Source organism: Eptesicus fuscus, chromosome 1 (genome assembly GCF_027574615.1).
Source record: "Eptesicus fuscus isolate TK198812 chromosome 1, DD_ASM_mEF_20220401, whole genome shotgun sequence".
NCBI classification, from domain to species: Eukaryota; Metazoa; Chordata; class Mammalia; order Chiroptera; family Vespertilionidae; genus Eptesicus; species Eptesicus fuscus.
In genome coordinates this window covers 102,011,980-102,031,854 of record NC_072473.1, presented here as the reverse complement: position 1 = coordinate 102,031,854, position 19,875 = coordinate 102,011,980, and the positions used below count along the sequence as shown (strand labels likewise).

At 45.5% G+C, this 19,875-nt stretch overlaps 1 pseudogene; it reads left to right on the top strand.

The window, feature by feature from the left end:
* The first annotated feature begins 17,813 nt into the window (after positions 1–17,813).
* LOC103304724 (glycoprotein endo-alpha-1,2-mannosidase-like protein) overlaps positions 17,814–19,875 on the top strand; it is a 57,159-nt pseudogene continuing 55,097 nt past the window's right edge.

Here is a 19,875-nt window from a genome sequence, read left to right as displayed (position 1 = left end):
GAATTTAGGGGAGTAAATATTGTTAGGGATTAGATTTAGGTGTTCTCAGCATAAAGATAGTATTTAAAGCTAGGGGATTAGAGAAACAAGTGAACATTTCTGCTAATTAGGCTTTTCTTAAAACTACCATTCCCTTTCCCTTTCCCCTGCCTCCCTCCCATCTGCTTCCCCTGTGCCTGGACCTAAAGATACCTGATTACTGGGGCATATCTCATGCACCTTTTCAGAATGCTCTGCTTAGAGACCTCTGGACCAGAGAACAGAATATCTCTACTGTTGGCCTTAATATGACAAAAAAATAATAATAAAGAGGGTGGGGTAGGCAAGAGAACAGGTATTGAATACAAGCCAAGTAAGCAGCACTTCCAAGAGATGAATTCCAGGGTTCTCAGAAAATGTATTATCCCCCAAACTCAAAATAGCTCCCTTTGCTGCTGGCAGAATCCCCCAATCATTCCCTTACTTAAGCTAGAAGTGGGGAAATTTTTGTTATTGTTGGGAACTTATGACCTCTAGAGGGAAAACTTTGCAGGCCATTTCACAAATAAGCACCTTGCAGGGGGAAAAACCTGTTCAACTAATCTGTTTTTTAAATTGAGGGAACCTCACTGAATAACCACAGAAAATATTAAAATTATGTTTCACTATCTTATAATGATTAGTTTTAGAAGGGTAGAGGAAGTGACACCTTCCACACACTAAGCAGAAACAAAGGTGAGGGAGTCATACTACATTTCTATTATACACCAAGCACTGTGCTAGGCCCTGTACTTGTGTTAGCTCAGTAATTAATCTTCCCAACAATTCTGTGAGGTATCAAACCTTGGGCCCAGCTTACAGATGAGGAAATTGAGGCCCAGTTTGTCACTTGTCCAGATTCATATATCTGGTTAGCAAGTGATATAGGCAGTGATCCAGCCTTGTGTCCCCCTAGATTCCAAAGCTCATGTGTAGAGAAGTGCAGGAAGTGAGTGTTACTCAGAGGTCACATCCTGGGGCTCTGGATTCACAGTATTTATTACCTGTTACCCACCTCTTTGATATGTTGATTAGCTGTTGTTTCCAGCTTGTCAAGGGCTTTCATCCTTAAACCTTTAAAGATTTTTTTTTTTCTAAATGGGGCTACCACCATTTCACACTAATCTACAAACTATTTTCTACCTCAGGCCAAATTAGTAGTCACCCAAGGTTTAGGTAAAGCCCAGCCCACAGCGCACCCCTATTCTCCAAGTGGTAAAAGTTTGAATTCCAGTTAAAATGAAGATGCCCCTGATGAATTTTTGACCTTTTCCAAGGTCAGGTACATATGAGGGTGAAATCATATTCATACCAGAGACCACAAGTACCTTGGAAGCAGGTTCTCCCCATTCAGGAGAGCATACTCATTCGCTTGTGCCATCAAGTGGATGTAAGGCAGTTTTAAAAGGAGGAGATGACTTCAATGTAGCAACAAGGGACCAGTGCCACATCTTACAGATTGTTGGCTATTTGGCTGGTGGTTGGACATCAGGGAGATGGAGCTGGATCTTTGTTCTAATGGGTAAAGCAGAACTGCTCATTCTGGTGTTTGTTGGGCCTTAAGGAATTGTCTTATACATTCCTCACCTGGGACCAATTAACTGTATTAAAGTGGAACTTGGGTGTCCAGGACAACCCAGAGGCACAATCTGAATACAGGCAGAATATTTTAAAGTTTTGATGTCATTCCTTTCTTCTGAAGTTGTTAGAGTAAAACAGTGTGTCATATTTATCCCCTCCCCTCTCCCAAGAAAGCTCTTCTTATGTTTGCAGTTGGAGTTAATTTCCCCTCCTCCCTGTGTTCTATTCCTGTGTTTCCCAGGGTCATCCTTATTAGTGTTATTTATGTGCATGTCTGTTTCCTCTTCCAGATCATGAGCTCCTAGAGGGCAAAAACTGTAGTTTATTCATCTCTATCCCCCATGGACTGCATGCAGGGCCTCGAACAGTGTAACTACTCAATAACTGCTTGTTGAATTAAATTACTACTCTCCACCACTGTTGTGATTGGCATTCATTCATTTAGTGCATTTACCCCTTAAGAATGTCCTGCCAAGATTCAAAAGTAAAGACGCACAAATATAAGGAAACATGTTTTAAACAGTTGATGGGTTTTTTTGGATGTTTTATTTTAAACAGGCCCAAATGAAAAGAAACATTTCCTTACATCTTGTCAGCCAGACAGAAAAGGTTATCAGCAGATTAAGAGGAGTGTTCTCAAACAGCATCAAGTGCCTTTCAATGTGTCCAATGGGTGAAGAGCTTTCTGTGGCCATGGAAGTTGGCTGGAAGGCTACTTGGATTCATTCTGACACATGTCATATTTTCAAGAGAGGTGTTGAAAGGAGAGTCAAGCAAACAGCCAGTCAAAGTGCCGCTCAGCACACTGGAATTGGCATTACATGAAAGTGTTAGTGAGCACCTCAGTGAACAAGGTTGCCCCCAGGTCTTCCCGGGAGGTACTTGAAAAGTTGAGAAGTGTACAGGAGTTCTCATCACATAGCCACATTCCCTCCATTCCACGCCATGTAGCTGGCCTCCCAAACACTTTGTACTGACTACATTCTAGCTGTCAGGTTGAGTTTATCTTCAACCTGTTGATGGTATCAGTTGAAAACAGCACACCTTTATAGACTGACACATTTAGGAAACTCCATGGCATATAAAGTACAGATTCCTCTTGCTGTGCTGAGAGAATTGGATTTGGAGAGAGACAATTTAGTATCTGTAGCACCAAAGAGCAAATTATTTACTATGCACTCACTATATGCCTAATGCTGGGCTAGCAGCAACCTAAATAGACATAGTGCTAGCCCTTGTAGTATTTACAGCTCTTGGGTAGAAGTGGAGAAGGGGTGGGGAAGGGTCTAGAATGGACATTAAAGAAGTAAATACATATGTCCTGAGCTAATTACATATATAATAAAAGTTCTGGTGGCGATGTTAAGAGAGCATGTAGGAGAAAATTAGGACCAAGTCCAAAGGGTCATGGAAAGCTTTAATGAGGGAATATATTTTAAACAGATCTGGAGGATGAGTAGAAATTAACCAAGTGGAATACACATGTTCCTATTGGAGGGGGTAGTGTTTAGCAAAAGGGGACAGTATTTTCAATAGCTCTGCAGCTGACTAGATACTGACACTTTTGAGGATCCAAAAGAAGGCCAATATGCTTGTAGCATGGAGAATGAGAGGATTTCAGGAATTGTTAGAGATGAATTCAGAGAAGGTAGCAGCAGCTGGATTGTGCAGGGCCTCACATCTGGTACTTTTTTATTCTGAGGGATTGGGGGAGGAGGAACTAAGAAATAGCTTTCAAAGACTATTAAGCAATTAAAAGAAATAGACTACTGACATATATGCTACAGCCATAATATATTATATTAAGTGAAGAAAACCAGTCAGAAAAGACAATATGTTATATTATTCCATTCTTATGAAATGTTTAGAAACAGAAAATCCACAGAGAAAAAAAAAGCATATTAGTTGTTGTCTGAGCATGAGACTGGAGAATGACAGTAAATGGACATAAGTGGTATTTTAGGGGTGACAGGAAGATTCTAAAATTGAATCATGGTGATAATTGTACAACTCTGTCACTGTATTAAAAATCATTGAAATGTACACTTAAAAATTAATTGAAAGTTATAAAAATAAAAATGAGCCTTCTACTCTTCTATGAGAGAAATATAAGACATGTTAAATAGAGAGAAAAATCCTTCCTCCCATACAGCCTAAACTACCCCAAGGGCTGTGCAGGTCTCAGACCCTAATCCTAGTCTCTATGGGCAAAGATATGTATCTGCTTATTTACTTGGTACACTTAGCTCCATGTGGACAGTGAGTACAAACATAATATCTGCAGAATTATGAATTGGTCACACAGTGGGAGTGGTTAGTTATGCAAGAGATGGCTGTCATTCTTGTAGCTAAGAGAACAGAAGTGTCCATGACCAGCCATTGAAAAAGAGTTATTAGAGCCCACTGAACAGCTCTGCTTCCCAGAAGGCACACTCTTATGTTGGTTCCTGGCCAAAGAGACAAGGGAAGCTGGGACTCATAAGAATTAGGAGCCAACTGCCCATCCAGATGTTGCGGGGGGGGGAGGGGGCAGTGCTATCATTTACGAGGTAGTCCCTTGGCCTCTTCCAAGGGCAGCCTCCATCTGCTAAGTCTCAGCAACTTAAATGGCAATAGTCACCTAATTGAGGAATTGAGAGTGAAATCAGGGGGAAATCTGTGGCTCATTCACTAGAATAGTGATTTTTATGTACCTCAATTGAGAGACAAAAGTTTATAACTGATTACCTGCTCTTCCCAAGGGAACAGTTTGTAATAGTCTAAAGCAATCATGCAACAGAATGAATTGACTTTCAAACCCAAAATCCTTGGGGAAAGTACTATGAAAGGCCACCAAGTAGTTATATTTGTATAACAAATATTTGTCATATTTGTATAAATCCAACACTTTAATCAATTTGATAAGGACAGTGTTGTCTGCTGCTTTTGAGATCTATAAACCACCTCTCTTCTCTGGCTGTGTTGACTGTTCATGAATAAGACAAAAGGTTTGTCCACATCTGGCTTTCTAACCAACAGAATTTTTCATGAAAATCATGGAAGGACAAGAATGGAGTTGAAGGAAGTGATAGAAATGCCAAGGGGAATCACCTCAAATCAGTGAGTTTCTGAATTGCAGGCACTTTCTGTAACCAGACTGCTACTTGAGGAAAGACTTTCCTTGTGCCTTTTGATGGAATTCATGTTGATTTGAAGAAACAGACCCTCTTCTCCTTTAACTTTACTAAAGTTAACAATGATGGCCACAAAAAAATAGTATGGTTGGACAAGACCACCATCTGTTGCTGGTAAAAGGTCACACAAAGAGTCTCTGTTCTGCTACTGAGGCACTCTGTGAAACTTTGGTTTGACTGACTTTTAGGTACTGTGCTGGCTCTGGCTCTGCCAGTCTATCCCCTCCCCATTTTGTTAATAGCAGAACTACACCTTTTGTATTTACTGACTCCTTGTCCTTCTTGTCTTCTTTCTGGCTATTGGAAGAATGCAAAGGAGGAGAGATTCCTTTTCAGGGTTTGCATAGAATACCAAAATTTAAGAGCCAGAACCTGGCAGAAGATGAAGCACTTCCTAGTAGTATGACCTTGGGGAAGTTACTCAACCTCTGTAAGCCTTCCTTCCTTTTCTTAAAATAAATTTTTTATTGATTTCCGAGAGGAAAGGGGGGGAGAGAGAGAGAGAGAGAGAGAGAGAGAGAGAGAGAGAGAGAGAGAGATATCGATGAGAGGGAACCATTGATCGGCTGCCTCCTGCATGCCCCCTACTGCATGCACAACCCAGGCATGTGACCTTGACTGGAATCGAACCTGGGACCCTTCAGTCCGCAGGCCCACATTCTATCCACTCAGCCAAACTGGCTAGGTAAAGCCTTCCTTTCTTCATTTGTAAAATTAAAATAATAGAATCAACCTCACAGCACTGTTGTGAGACTAAAAGTAGTTTGAAACCTGTAAAGTACTTAAAATACTGACTACATCATACAGTAATTGTTCATTCTCTATTTAAGCAGCCACTGAATTCAATATCTAGTTTGCACAGGCAGTGCTGTGGGGCATATGGTAGATTATGTAGAGATAATATGAGTGTATGAAAGGTAACATGGTATCGTGGAAAGAGCACGAACTTGGAGTCAGAACTCAAATCACCACTTTGCTTCTTACTTGCTGTATGACCTTCGGCAAGTTATGTGAACTCTGATCCTGTTTCTTCATCTGCCAGATGTAAATGATGACATCTTTTATGGTTGTTCAGGTAATTAAGTGAGAGAAGACACAGAAGAGCCTCACAAATTTACACTAGGTATTCCTGTGGCCTAGTACATAAGGAATGATACATGTGAGACTCATTTTTACTTCTTCATTAGGCATAAGCCCTGAACCTCAATCAAACTTCATGTATTTTGGGATGTAACTCTAACATTCTAGATATCTTGAAGATTGCTGAACTACTATTCTGTGTTAATGCATTATTAAAATGTCATATTTTGGAGATATCAAAAAATCTTATGATGAATCCAGAAAAACAAATGGTAAATTTTGAAAAAAAGTTCAGCCAATTCTGCCACTCAGAAGATATGTGTGGCTTGGGTAAGTCACTTCACCTCTCACTGCTAAACTTTCCTCCTGTTTGTAAAATGGAAATAATTCTAGAATTTACCCCGTAAGTTGGCTGGAGGGGGCGGGGGGATTCACTGAAATAAAATAGAGTGTACTTCACCCAATGTCTTCCACTTATAGGAGCTCAATAAATGACAGCTAGTATTAATATTCAGAGAAGGAAATCAGAATAAAATATCAAGTGTGTGTTTTTTTCTAATTGGCTATCATTATCTAAGATTAGGTCCCTTTATGTTAGGAAGGAAAAATGGGCTAATTTGAAGCATATTACTAATCTTTGGAACTTGACATCTGAAAAAAAACAAAACAAAAAAAAAAAAAACAGCCATGTCCTCTCACAAAATGCAACATCATATCCAGGGCAAAGACAGGCTCAAAGTTGCCTATGCTTATAATTATGATGTCCTTGTACCTAAATTACAAAGTCCCTTATGCCTTATTTTACATGTGGAGATATTAGAGGCACAAGAATGTTACTGAGAAGTAATGCCAGGTAAGGATTTGAAATGATCAATTCCTGTCCCCTCTAATTCTGCCTCTTTGTACCCAATGAATCAAGGTAAAAAGTGAATTATTACTTACTTTGCAAAAAAAAAAAAATGCATGACAATTATTTTCTGTCCCTGCAATGTGTCTGAAACAGCAATTCATTTAAATGTTTTTCATTTTTATATTTATCTTCTCTCTGCTCACAGCTTATTGGAGCACTCTGATTTCTCCCTTTGATGAGGGGCTTGAATAATGAGAGCCTCAAAGGTTCCTTTTAGCTTTGACCTTATGCACTTTTAGGGATGTCCCTGGGATTTTCAAGAATGCATGCAATGGTTTTCCTTAGTAAAGGTCCTGGTAAAAGAAGGTTATGTCCACCTTTTCTTGTATAATCCTATTGGAAACTTTGGGAAATCACTAGAAATAATTAATGCATTCTGAGTGATGCGTGCTTAGCTAATTGGGCTGAAACATAGGGTTGGTTAGCAAGTTGGCTGAGTGCCAGGTAGCAGGTGTTTGCATAGAGTCAGTACTGATTCTTTTTCAAAGAATGGAAGAAGGCTTATACATGTTTTGTTTTTGAGAAAGTTTGCCTATGTTTTGTCTTACTCTCACCCTCATCTGAAAATCCTGAGAGCAAAATAAAATCAAGTTTATTAGCATTAAAATGAAGATTATTTCTTTTTAATGTGGTTTTGTTTCTTTTCACTATTTTTAATGTGGCTGTTAAAAGGTCACTGCATCTTTCTAGGTGTCTTTATTTATCTCATTTTGATCAGAGGCACACAACCAGAATCATTTTACAAGATTTTGCTTTGAGGCCAATTGTACTGGTGCTTTTTATATGGAGATCACTTTTCTCAATATATTCCCTATTGTTTAATGTTTTACATGTCTAAGTCCATATGTAATTTCCACCATTGGGAGAAAGAGAGAAAAACATCAATCTGCTGCCTCCTGTTGTTTTGCTTTTCAAACAACAAATTTACATTATATTCGCTTTCCTCCATCAAAATATTATAACATTTCTATTCATCAGAAGCCCTTCAAGGGAAGGTTAAGGACGTTCAGTGATGACTACATGGATATTTAAGCAGAATTTCTGAGTTTTGTAAGTGGGGAGACACCATTATCTACATGCCACTGATAAATAAACATAATAAACATCTCTGAATATGTATCTGAATCCCTGTCCCCAGGGGTCATTTGGATAAACAGATACTTGAGTCTAAGGAGGGAAGGCTTTCTTCAGCCTGAGCAATTTGGGCTAGAGAAACTTTCCCATGAATTTCTGGCATCTTGCTGCAAATAATAGAAACTCACTTGAGCTAGCATTATAAGGATTCTAGGAGTCTCACAGACTGCTGGTGAAGAAAGTGGAAAGCCATCAAAAAGCAAGGCAACCATTCTTTTTCTCTCTGTTCTCTTGCCTCTGCATTTCCCAGCACATCTACATCCATCTCTACTTGTAGTAGGGCTTTCTAGGCATTCTCCCTGGTCTATTTAAAATTTCTCCCACTGTTCAGAAGGCCACAGGCTATTGTGTAAAGATAAATGATGTAATTTTATAAGAGCAGTTGGTGGCATTGATTACTTTTATAAAGAAAACAAAGAGAGGGGATCAGCTGATGTCTTCCAACCCTTCCAGTTCTGACTTCTTAGGGTCGTGCTGTACACCTCTGGACATCTGTTAGAAGATATCCTAACTATTAACTATCATATTTCCTCAAATGTACAATTTTATCAGTTTGTCAAACTTCTTGAATCACACTGGGCATTAGGCAGTAATTGCAAATAACTCAATCCTCTATAAGCAGGATGAAAAATTTGTGGCACATGGGAAACACCATAGTTCTCTCACCAAGTACCTTGGCAGACATCCACAGCCACAGCTCTCTTCTCTGCTGCTCTCAGAGTTGGCCTCAAAATCCTTCTCAGAATTGATGAATCACTAAACAAAATGTGGTATACCTATGTAATAGAATATTAGCCAGCCATAAAGACGAGTGAAGAAAAAAGGAAATGAAGTACTAATACATGCCGCATTGTGGATGAACCTTGACAACATTATGCTGAGGAAAAGAAGCCAAACACAAAAAGACCACATATTGTATGATTCTATCTATGTAAAATGTCAAGAATAGGCAAATCCATAGAGACAAAGAGGGCACTGGTGATTGCCAAAGACTGGGAGGAAGGGAGAATGGGGAGTGACTGCATAATAAGGAGTTTATTGGGAGGGTAATGAAATTGTCTTGAAATTAGATTGTAGTTATAGATGTATAACTCAGTGACTATACTAAAGCCATTAAATTGCACACTTTAAGAGGTTGGATTTTATTTTATATAAATTATGTCTCAATTTTAAAAAACGTTCCTAATACAACCCTCCAGAAAATGACCAGTAGTGGAATTAGCATGTCATAAATTTTGAAGTTTTGCTATTTATCTTTTTAATTTCATTTGTGCTTGGGCTGAGAGCCCATTTAGCTACATGCTATATGTTTACAGACCTCTGGACCTTTGTTTCTACGAGAATGTTATTGACATTTCTCATCCCTACTTCCAGTAGAAATGCCTCTAGTACAAATGGAGCACCCTCTGTGAAGAAGCCTTTCCTAACTCCTTCTATCTCTACTCTCACCCTAGAACAATTAAATGTTCTCTTAGCTATATTTAATTGCACTCTGCACATCCCTCTATCCCAGTCAGTATCACACTGTATTATTTGCAGAGGTTTTTTTTTTTTTTTCTTTATTGATTTTTCAGAGAGAGAAGAAGGGAGAGGGAAAGAGAGAGAAACTTCAATCAACTGCTTCCTGCATGCCCCCTACTGGGGATTGAGCCGGAAACCCAGGCATGCTCCTGACCAGGAATCAACCCAGTGACCTTTTGGTACATGGGACCATACTCAGCCAACTGAGCAACACCAGACAAGACAGAGAAACGTGTTTAATTCTAAATAACAGATAACATTTTAAAATACAAGTATATACATTTTTTTATTTTGACTAAATTTTGCATGGAAATCACCCCAATATATTACCACCAAAGTGAGAATGATGTTGCTGCCAAACAGTCAGAAAAGTGGTAGTAACTTCCTGCAGAATCAATGCCATAAACCTAAGGTTAGCAAAATTAATATATTTAGTGAAACAATACAATTATAAACTGCATTAATCACACTAGGATGTGAACACTGGCCTTCCTTCTAGGTATATGGAATACAAAAGGGATACTTACTGGAACAGAGAAAGACAACCATAACAAGAAGCTCTGTGAAGGTTCAGAAGTGTGACTTGAACTGCAAATATTATAGCTGAATATTAAGACCATAGTTTCTTGGGATATTGTACAGTACCTGGAACCTTCTAAAATGCTATATGAATTGCCCGACTGACGTGTCTTGATCCCCATTGGGAGGCATGCAGGAGGCAGCCAATCAATGATTCTTTCTCCTCTTGATGTTTCTATCTCTCTCATTCTCCTTTTCTGTCTGAAATCAATAAAAATATTTTAAAGGGAGAAACCAAGATGGCGGCATAGGTTAAACACCTAACCTACAGCCGGGCACAACAATTTCAAAAATACAACTAAAAGTCAAAACGGACATCATCCAGAACCACAGGAAAGCTGGCGGACTGAAATGCCCACAACTAGAAGGAAAGAGAAAACCACAAGGATAATCAGAGGAGCCGTAAAAGCCTGAGGTATGGAGAAACAGGCGGAGACACGAGCACGCGTGCATGCGGGGAGGATGGAGCCGGAGAGGAAGGGGCGGCTGACGGCCTGGCCGGCGTTCACTAGCAGGAAGGAGATAAAAGCTCCAGATTGCTCTGAACACCAGCTCCGACTGCACTGAACCCCAGTTCCGGGCGAAACCCTGGGAAGCCAGGCGCACGCTGGGGGAATGAATTTGGGCTGTGGGGCGGAGGCACAGAGGAGCGGTGGAAGGCAGAGCTCCAGAGGTGCGCACAGGAAGGCGCGCAGAGGATGGACTGTTGCCTGCGCCACTGAACTGACCTAGAGGGAAGGAGACAAAGGCGCCAGACTGCGCTGAGACCCAGTTCCAACTACACTGAAACCCAGTTCCAGGCGAGAATCTGGGAATCCAGATTCATTAGGGGAGAGACTAGACTGTTTGGCAGCGGGCGAAACTCCAGGGCGCATTTCTCTCAGAGGTGTTTGCAAGGAGTACAGAGGGGCACAGACACAGGAACCTCACAGGGCGGGGCTGACAGGAAGACAAGGTTGTAGGCTCCACCCTGTAACCCCGCCACATCCAAGCTGAGCACAGAAGCTTTTACCTGCTGAGTGCCTCTGGCAGTAGCTGACCTACACTCCATCGGAGACTCAGAAACGAGGGCATCTAGTGGTTGGTGTGAGATGACACCAGATTTCAACCACTCGCATAAGGGATACATTCAAGAGGCAGACTCAGTGAGCGCCAAAGCATTGCTGCATCAAGACCCAGCCCATAAACATGTCTCCTGCACAGCAACTCTTCCTATATAGACAAAGAGGGTCCTCACGGCCAATTGGCCTGGAGGACAATTCCTCCCAGTGACACCAACAACAATCAAGACTTAACTGTACAAAGGAGGACCAAGATGGAGACATAGGGCGGAAGCCTGATCATTGCCTACCACAACAATTTTGAGACTACGATGGGAGAGCAGAGCAGACACCATCCAGAACCACCAGAGGGCTGGCTGAGCAGATGCTCTACAACTAGAATAAAAGAGAGGGGTACGCGGGATGATGCTGATGCCGGTGACCCAAAGTCCACACTTTAAGAACTACGGCTCAGGCGACACAATGGCGGCATGGAACGTGCACGGCGCAGTTCCCCCGGCGGTCTCCAGCTGAGGGGACGTCTACACTCGCTGCCGAGCACAGACAGATGAGCCCCTGGGAGACATGGGGTGGGAGACTCCGCGTTTGCTGACCTCCGAGTCCTTCAAGAATCTCAACGCCCCGGAAGCGGCCAGGTGCTCATGCTCGGCGACCGGCCACCGCTGCAGACCCAAGGGCCGATGCAGCGACACCGGACCAGCCCGCCGCCGCGCACTGGGCACACCAGAGCTTCGCCGAGCCCGCTGCCCAACGAGTTCTGTGGCAGCCGCCCTGGAGCTCTGAGAAAATGGCTGAAGGAATTGCTGAGAGGGAATTGACCAACAGGAATTGGGATCAAGAAGACGAAACCCCACTGAGACCCGAGTCCAGGCGACGCTGCGAGCCTCTGGGATCAGGTGTGGTCACACGCCCTTGGGTCTAGGTGAGGCCTCACGCCCCTGGGTCTGGGTGAGGCCACGCGCCCCTGGGTCCAGGTGAAGCCGGATTCCGGGTTCGGGTGAGGCCATGTGCCCCTGGGTCCGGGTGAAGCTGAACCCTGGGTACGGGTGAGGCCGTGTGCCCCTGGATCCGGGTAAGGCTGGGTCCCGGGTCCGGGTGAGGCTGTGCGCCCCTGGATCCGGGTGAGACCACGCGACCAGGGGTCTGGGAGAGGTCACGAGCCCCTGGGTCTGGGTGAGGCCACGTGCCCCTGGGTCTAGGTGAAGCTAGATCCCGGGTCCGGGTGAGGCTGTGTGCCCCTGGATCCGGGTGAAGCTGGGTACTGGACCCGGGTGAGGCCACGTGCCCCTGGGTTTGGGAGAGGCCACGCGCTCCCGGGACCGGGTGAGGCCATGTGTCCCCGGATCCGGGTGAGGCCTCGCGCACCTAGGTCCGGGTGAGGCCACACGCCCCTGGGTTTGGGAGAGGCCACGCGCCCCCGGGTCTGGGGGAGGCCATGTGTCCCCGGATTCGGGTGAGGCTTCGAGCACCTAGGTCCGGGTGAGGCCACGCGCCCCTGGGTCCGGGTGAGGCCATGTGTCCCTGGATCCGGGTGAGGCCTCAAGCACCTAGGTCCGGGTGAGGCCACGCGCCCCTGGGTCCAGGTGAGGCCATGTGTCCCTGGATCTGGGTGAGGCTGGGTCCCGGGTCCGGGTGAGGCCACGCGCCCCTGGGTCTGGGAGAGGCCACGCGCCCCTGGGTCCGGGTGAGGCCACGCGCCCCTGGGTCTGGGTGAGGCCATGTGTCCCTGGATCCGGGTGAGGCCACGCGCCCCTGGGTCTGGGAGAGGCCATGCGCCCCCGGGTCCAGGTGAGGCCATGTGTCCCTGGATCCGGGTGAGGCTGGGTCCCGGGTCCGGGTGAGGCCTCGCGCACTTAGCTCCAGGTGAGGCCATGCGCCCCTGGGCCTGGGAGAGGCCACGCGCCCCCGCGTCCGGGTGAAGCCGTGCCCCTGGGTCCGGCCGAGACCAAACCAGAGGGAGTCGGACCTACGTTACCACCATTTGTCCACCATCCAGAGCTGAGGGGTCAGTGCTGACATGTACACATAAGGAACTGGTGGACATTGAAATTGGGTCTCTAAAGATCTGTTCGTCCAGAAAGAAACTCACTACAGACTGATTCATTTGTCTGTCAGCATAACTATTATTGCTCGTCTCACATTCAGTTCTTATAAGTATATCTCTAGGGACACATGATCTCGCTCATCTAGGGGAAATGATGAACAACATAGACTGATGAACAAGAACAGAACCAGAAACAAGGAGGCATCGATCGGACTAGCGGGCCTCAGAGGGAGGATAGGGGAGGTTGGTGGGAGGGGGGAGAGATCAACCAAAGGACTTGTGTGCATGCATATGAGCCTATCCAACGGTTAAGTTCAACAGGGGGTTGGGGCATCCGTGGGGAGGGGTGTGGGATGGGAATGGGGGGATGAGGACAAATATGTGACACCTTAATCAATAAAGAAATTTAAAAAAATATGTTTAAAATAAATAATGCTGTGAGAGCTTAGCTTTTCAATGGCTCAATAATGGCAAGTCTCAATGCCAGAGGTGCTAGTCAATGAGAGATTGCAGTGGACTTCAGGATATCTGCCTGGAATCCATTCACTCTACAATTATTTATTGGAAGCCACTATGTATCAGGTGTTTCAGGCATTGAGGAATACATTAATGAGCAAAACCTAAAGATCTCTGCCCTTTTGGAGCTTGCATTCCAGTGGAGGGAGAGAGATAATCTATACTAATAATTATGCTAATTAGACCAGGTTGACTGGACATCTTTCAGATGTCCGACTTCCTCCCGGACAGTTAGGGGACAACCAGGCTGGTAGGGCGGGGCAGTTAGGGAGGCGGCCAGGCTGGCAGGGAGGCAGTTAGGGAGCAAACAGGCTGGCAGGGGGAAGTTAGGGGACGGCCAGGCTGGCAGGGGACCAGTTAGGGGGCAACCAGGCCAGCAGGGGATCAGTTAGGGGGCGATCAGGCCAGCAAGCAGAGACAGGGGCGATCAGGCAGGTTGGCAGGGGAGCAGTTAGGGAGTGACCAAGCCAGCAGGGGGACAGTTAGGGGGGCGGCCAGACCAGCAGGAGGGCAGTTAGGCAGCAACCAGGCTGGCAGGGGGGCAGTTAGGGGGCGATCAGGCCAGCAAAGCAGAGGCAGTTAGGAGTGATCAGGCAGGCAGGTAGAGTGGTTAGAGGTTATCAGGCAGGCAAGTAGGTGAGCAGTTAGGAGCCAGCGGTCCTGGATTGCGAGAGGGATGTCCAACTGCCAGTTTAGGCCCAATCCCTATAAACCAGCAGTCAGACATCCCCTGAGGGGTCCTGGATTGGAGAGGGTGCAGGCCGGGCTGAGGGAATCCCCACCCCATGCACAAATTTTGTGCACCAGGCCTCTAGTAAACAAATAAGTGAAATGTATAGTATGTTAGATGGTGATACATGCTATAGAGAAAAATAAAACAGAGAAGGGAGATGGTTAGGATGATAAGGGGAAATTTCACTGAATAAGTGACATTTCAATATAAACCTGTAAGGAGGTTATGGAACAAACCACATGATATTTGGGAGAAAAGTGTTCCATATAGGAGAAACAAGTATAAAGATCTTGAGACAGGAGTGTTTCTGGTAGTTCTGAAAAACAATAAGGAGGCCGATGTGGCTGGAGCAGAGTGAGTTAAATGGAAAGTAGTATGAGAGATCAGAGAGGTAATAATAAAGGATAAGGACTTTGGCTGTAACTCTAAATGGGATGACAAGTCATTAGAGAGGTTTGGATAGTACAGTAGCATAATCTGGCTTATGTTTTAGTAGGATCACTCTGGCTTTTGGGTAAAATAGATTGAGGTGGGTGGCAAGATTAGAAGTTGAGAGACCAGTTAAGAAGTTACCAGTGCAGCCAGCTGGCATGGTTCAGTGGATTGAGGGTCATCCCAGGCAGCAGTAGGTCACTCATTCGATTCTGGTCAGGGCACATGCCTGGGTTGTGAGGTCAATCCCCAGTAGGGGGCATTCAGGAGGCAACCTATAAATGTTTCTGTAACATTGTTGTTTCTATCTCTCTCTTGTCCTTCCTCTCTCTCTAAAAAAATCAATAAAAACTTAAAAAAAAAGAAACTACCAGTGCAATCAAAAAGTTGGTAGCAGTGAAGGTTGAATGGTTTGATAACAGTGGAGGTGGTAGAAAATAGTCATATTATGGGTATATTTTGAGGATTGTACCAAGAATTGTTTTTTATGGAATGAATGGATATGTGTTAAAAATCAAGGTGTTGCCCTAGCCAGTTTGGCTCAGTGGATAGAGCATTGGCTTGTGAACTGAAGGGTCCCAGGTTCGATTCCAGCCAAGGACACATGCCCAGGTTGCAGGCTTGATCCCCAGTGGGGGGCATGCAGGAGGCAGCTGATCAATGATTCTCTTTCATCATTGATGTTTTTATTTCTCTCTCCCTCTCCTTTCCTCTCTGAAATCAATAAAAATATATTTTTAAAAAATCAAGGCATCAACATAGATACAGAGAACAAACTGATCATTGCCAGAGGGGAAGGGGGTTGGGGGATGTGGGAAAAGGTGAAGGGATTGAGAAGTATAGATCAGTAGTTACAAAATAGTTACAGGGATGGAAATATACTCAACTAGAGGCCCGGTGCATGAAATTTGTACACGGGGGTGGGGGGGTGTCCCTCAGCCCAGCTTGCACCCTCTCCAATCTGGGACCCCTCGAGGGATGTCTGACTGCCTGTTTAGGCCCGATCACACCGGACATCCCTCTGACAATCCAGGACTGCTGGCTCCCAACTGCTCGCCTGCCGGCCTTCCTGATTTCCCCTAACCACTTCTGCCTGCCAGCCTGATCATCCCCTAACCACTCCCATGCCAGCCTGATTGATGTCTAACTGCTCCCCTGCCAGCCTGTTTGCCCCCAACTTCCCTCCTCTGCCAGCCTGGTCACCCCTAACTGCCCTCCTCTGCAGGGTTGATCACCTCCAACTGCCCTCCCTTGCAGGCCTGGTCCCTTTCAAATACCTTCCCTTGCATGTCTGGTCCCTCCCAACTGCCCTCTCCTGCTGGCCATCTTGTAGTGGCCATCTTGTGTCCACATGGGGGCAGCCATCTTTGACCACATAGAGGCAGCTATCTTGATCTTTTGTGTTGGAGTGATGGTCAATTTGCATATTACTCTTTTATTAGATAAGATAGAGGCCTGGTGCATGGGTGGGGACCAGCTGGTTTGCCCTGAAGGGTGTCCTGGATCAGGGTTGGGTTCCCTTGGGGCATGGAGAGGCCTGGGCGAGGAGCCTGTGGTGGTTTGCAGGCCAGCCACGCCCCTGGCGACCCAAGCAGAGGCCCTGGTATCTAGAATTTATTTACCTTCTACAATTGAAACTTTGTAGCCTGGAGCAGAGCCAAGCCTCCTACTCAATCCGTGGCTGCCGCCATTTCTGTTTGGATTTGTTTACCTTCTATAATTGAAACTTTGTATCCTTGAGTGGAGGCCTGGGCTTGCCAGAGTGTGTGTAAAGCTTGGCTTCCTCTGTTGCTGGGGAAACCCAAGCTTCCCTTCTGGTAGCCATCTTGGTTGGGGTTAATTTGCATACTCGCCCTGATTGGCTGGTGGGCGTGGCTTGGCTGTTGGGCGTGGCTTATGTAGCAGAGAGATGGTTAGTTTGCATATTACTCTTTTATTAGAGAAGATAATAATGTAATTACTATGTATGGTGCCAGATGGGTACTGGGAATATCAGGGGGAATATTTGTAAAGTATATGATTGTCTAATCACTATGCTATACACCTGAGATTGATGCAAACTGTTATTGAAAAAATAAATAACATATTTTTAAAAGTAAGGAGTTAAGGGAGACTCCAAGTATTTGTTGGCCTAAACACGTGGTCTGCAAACTGTGGCTCTCGAGCCACATGCAGCTCTTTGGCCCCTTGAGTGTGGCTTTTCCACAAAATACCACTGCCTGGGTGAGTCTATTTTGAAGAAGTGGTATTAGAAGAAGTTTAAGTTTAAAAAATTTGGCTCTCAAAAGAAATTTCAATCGTTGTATTGTTGATATTTGGCTCTGTTGACTAATGAGTTTGCCGACCACTGGCCTAAACAATTAAGATGGAGTTGTTATTGTTGAAAATGGAGAAAACAGTAAAACATTGTGTTGAGGTGGTGGTAATGAGAAAACAGTTGGGACCAATTTAGCCAATCAAGTAGTTGGATTTGGGAATGTGGAAATCAGGGGAGAGGTCAAGGCTTGAACTAAAAGTTGAAAGTCATTTGCTTATATTTGGTATTTACAGCCATGGGAGTAGATAAACTCATCTGAAGAGTAGGTGGAGATAGAGAAGTGAAGAAGTACAAGGACAGAGTTCTGAGGCACTCGAAATATTTTGTATATACATCCTCAAAGAAGAAATATGATCTTGAGAGTAAGAATATTTGGGATCAGGTTCTATCTCTGCTATTGACTGACTATATTATATTTCTGGGCAAATCACTAGTTCACTTCGGTCACCAGTTTCCTTATGTGTCAAACATCTATAATAATAAAAGGGTAATATGCTAATTAGACTGGATGTCCTTCTGGACGTCCTTCTTTCTGGACAAAGCCGGGGCAGGCAGGGGCCAAGGCAGAGGCGGCTGCCCCGGTGGTGGGGGCCAAGGCCCTTGCATGAATTTCCTGCATCAGGCCTCTAGTACTTTAATAATGATCCTTTAAAAAGTTGAAAGAGATGGACTCCTGGCTCTTGGCCTGGGCCTGGAGCTGGCTTCCTTGGAGCAATGCTTGGAGGACTGCCGACCCTGCAGAATTGTCCCCCCGACCCAAGCCCCCGCCAGAGGCCAAGGCCGAACCCACTCCCAGGCAGTATGCTCATCTACTCAGATCTGCACACCTTCTACTATTTGTGGTATGGGAGCCTGTGGTGAAAGGGCCACTACACTCACTGGGACCACATCATGGTACCTCACGGGGACCCCATGATCTCAGCCAGCTACCATAGTGGATGCCATAGTCCCCCTCCAATGACTTGGGCTCCAGCTTCTACCCGGAGCTGGGACCCTACAGCTCCCGAGACTCCAACATACTGTGGGAGCTCATGACCCAGATTAAGGAAGCCTCCATCAGTGCCCTGGTCCTGTCCTGGTATGTACCTGGCATGGCTAATAATAATGGGGACCCCTCCAATGACCTGGTGCCTGCCATTCTGGACACCTCCCATCAGTACAACATCCAGGCCATCATTGGAGCATGAGCCTTATAGGTTGTGACCTCTGGACAGATACTCATGTGACCAGTATCTTCTATCTGTGGCAGGTGGCCTTGCATATCCAACCTTACAAGGGCCGGGATGACATCATTCAGCATGACAACATCAAGTACATCATTGATACATATGGCTCCCATGGAACATTTTACTGCTATAAGAACAACATAGGAAAGAGCCTCCCACACTTTTATATATCTACAACTCATACCTAACAACCCCTGAGGCATGGGCCCATCTCCTGAAACCAAATGAGCTGCACTCAATCAGCAACACCCCCTATTGTGGGGTCTTTGTAGCGCTGCTGGTAGAGGAGGGCCACACTCATAACATCCTGGCCACTGGATTTGATGGCATGTACAACTACTTTTCTCCAATAGTTTTTCCTTCAGGCTCTTCCCATCAGAACTGGAAAGCTGTGAAGAACTTTTGTGATTCCAACAACCTCATGTTCATTTCCAGTGTGGGGCCTGGGTACATTGACACCAGCATCCATCCCTGGAATAACCACAACATACGGAACACTGTCAATGGTAAGTACTTTGAGACAGCCTTGCAGGCAATCCTGAGGTTACAGTGGGTAATCCTATCTAATAAAAGAGTAACATGCAAATTAACCATCACTCTGCTACACCCACAAGCCACGCCCACCAGCCAATCAGGATCAAATATGCAAATTAACCCAACCAAGATGGCTACGGCCACAGAGCGAGCAGGAGGCTTGGGTTTCCCCGGCAATGGAGGAAGCCAAGCTTTCCGCATACCCTGGCAGGCCCAGGCCTCCACTCAAGGCTACAAATTTTCAATTATAGAAGATAAATAAATCCCAACAAAAATGGAGGCAGCCACAGAGCTGGAGAGAGCAGGAGGCTTAAGTTGCCCCTGCTAATGGAGAAGCCAAGCTTCCATAGCCCTGGCCTTCCTTGGCCTCCACTGAAGGCTACAAAGTTTCAATTATAGAAGGTAAATAAATCCCAACAAAAATGGCTGCTGCCAAGGAGCAAGCAGGAGGCTTGGCTCCGTTCAAGGCTACAAAGTTTCAATTATAGAAGATAAATAACTCCTAGATATCAGGGCCTCTGCTTGGGTTGCCAGGGGGCGTGGCTGACCTGAAAACCACCACAGGCCCCTCTCTCAGGCTACCCCACACCCCAAGGGAACCCCCACCCTGATCTGGGACACCCTTCAGGGCAAACCAGCTGGCCCCCACCTGTGCACCATGCCTCTATCCTATCTAATAAAAGAGTAATATGCAAATTGACCATCACTCCAACACACAAGATGGCTGCTCCCATGTGGTCAAAGATGGCTGCCCCCATGTGGACACAAGATGGCTGCCACAAGATGACCAGCAGGGGAAGGCAGTTGGGAGGGACCAGCCCAGCAGAGGAGGAAAGTTGGGGGCAACTGGGCCTGCAGGGAAGGGCAGTTTGGGGGGACCCAGACCTGCAGGGGAGAGCAGTTGGGGGGGACCAGGCCTGCAGGGAAGGGCAGTTAGGGGTGACCAAGCCTGCAGGGGAGGGTAGTTAGGGGCAAACAGGCTGGCAGGGGAGCAGTTAGGCATCAATCAGGCTGGC